This window comes from Sphaeramia orbicularis, chromosome 18, assembly GCF_902148855.1.
Source record: "Sphaeramia orbicularis chromosome 18, fSphaOr1.1, whole genome shotgun sequence".
Lineage (NCBI taxonomy): Eukaryota > Metazoa > Chordata > Actinopteri > Kurtiformes > Apogonidae > Sphaeramia > Sphaeramia orbicularis.
Genome location: NC_043974.1, coordinates 4,764,115 through 4,766,175, shown reverse-complemented (window position 1 = coordinate 4,766,175; position 2,061 = coordinate 4,764,115). Strand labels below are relative to the sequence as shown.

Here is a 2,061-nt window from a genome sequence, read left to right as displayed (position 1 = left end):
AAACACCAGAGAACTGAAGAAAAAACAGTTTGGTGTTTCTGAACAAACTGTGGGGATTCTACTCTGAGTTTTGGAGTCCAACAGAGGGGAAAGTTGCTGCTTCGCTTATTGCCTTCGCTGTAAAACCAGAAACTCTGTCAAATTTTCAAAATATTATGAGTTTAATCTCATAAAAGTACGACTATTCTTGTTAAATAATTACTTTATCCTTGTTAATCAATGACTTTATTCTCGTTAATTAACGACTTTATTCTCATTAAATAATGAGGATTTTTTTAAAACTACGACTTTATTCTCATTAAATAACGACTTTATTCTGGTTAATTAACTACTTTGTTCTCGTTGAATAATGAGTTTTTTAAAACTACGACGTTATTCTAGTTAATTAACGACTTTATTCTCATTAAATAATGAGTTTTTAAAACTACGACTTTATTCTCATTAAATAATGACTTTGTTCTCGTTAAATAATGACTTTATTCTCGTTAAATAATGAGTTATTTAAAACTACAACTTTATTCTCATTAAATAATGACTTCATTCTCGTTAAATAATGACTTTATTCTCGTAGTGACAAGCCTATTCATTTTCTTATGTGGCCCCAATACACCGTCGTAGGTTTATGAGTACAACTGAACGCATCATTAGTCGCAGGCACGTAAGACAGCGCAAACACCAGAATGTTCATGGATCAGCTATGCATTGTTATTAAGTGAGGATTATGTGGAGAATTGAACACCTTGCTTTCCCAACTCAGCATGGATCTGCTCCAGGCTTCCACCTTCTGGAATCGGTGGATTGTAAACTGATCAGTTTGGGGGGACGGATCGGGTCACTAAAAAACTGCTATCTGCTATCTGTGCTATCTGTGCACATGCACACACTAAAACTGAAGTTCAGTTTGTCAGCTCAGTGTTTATTCTTGTTATTTGTCCTTTTTGCTCACTTCATGTACTTCCAAGGAAACACTCAATGTTGTATTTATGAGTGAAAATGATCTGTGTACATGTGTGTTCATGTTTGCCCTCTGGGTGTACACTGTCAGAATGTGTGTTTGCAGTTCCTGATAATTTTGTCAATGGCATGTGCCATACCAGTATATAAGAAGTGGACTTTGTGTAGTTGAGCACCTCAGACTGAAGCTCCAGGCTGACACTGAGAAGACACAAGAGAAGGAAATCTGCAGCAGGTTTGGCATCCACTGTGGAATTCAAACTGCACTAATACTCACATCCACACAACTAACATGTGTTTGTCTGAACTGAAGGTCTTCATCTGGGACATCTGCATCATCTGCATCATCTGCATCGTTGTCGTCGTCATGAAGTTGCTGGTTGTGTTTCTCCTTGTTGGAACCATGATGGTCCTGTCAGAGGGTACTGATGAGTCGGACTGATCCTCCATGTGTTTGTGTGACTGGACACACACTCACATGTGCACACACACATTTAACGTGTTTAGACTTTAACACAAATAACAAATGTCAACTGGTATCAACCTGTAGGTTTTCCAGAACCAGAGCCTGGACCTGAGGCCAAACCAACTGAAGGAAGTGGGTGCATTTTTCTACTTTTTGTAATATATTGAATTGAATTGAATTGAATTGATTTTCATCAGAACACTGTGCATGACAGATGAGTGCTTTGATAAGTGTCTGAAATGACATGGATGTAATTCTGTTTGGAATGTGTGTGACTGTGAACACAGACACACAGCAGAACAATGGGAATGGAATCAAATGTCTGTATTTATCCACTTTTTCTGTCTCTAATTTGTTAACGTATTCATCCTTTTTACTAAACCAAGGTGAACCTGAGACAGAATCAGCAGATGAAGACGGTAATCTTCTGTTATTTTTTCAGACTTTTGCTCAGTCACATTATAAACAGTTTATCCCACACACAACAAAGGTTCACCTTTTAAAACAGTTCTGCTGCTACAGTTTGGTCTGTATTTGTCATCTGCAGAGAACAGTGTTGTCAAGAGAGCAGCAGGATGCCCCTTTGATTGGATAGGATTCAGAAATGACACTGAGGTATTCAACAGGATCTGAATGGAAAA

General features: G+C 37.7%; 1 long non-coding RNA gene across 1 annotated transcript; it reads left to right on the top strand.

Moving 5' to 3' along the window:
* Positions 1-1,109: 1,109 nt before the first annotated feature.
* On the top strand, positions 1,110-2,038 carry LOC115438523 (uncharacterized). Its single transcript, XR_003938090.1, has 5 exons — positions 1,110-1,189; positions 1,268-1,376; positions 1,505-1,552; positions 1,807-1,839; positions 1,968-2,038. It is a non-coding gene; the product is annotated as an uncharacterized LOC115438523 (long non-coding RNA).
* The last annotated feature ends 23 nt before the right edge of the window (positions 2,039-2,061 follow it).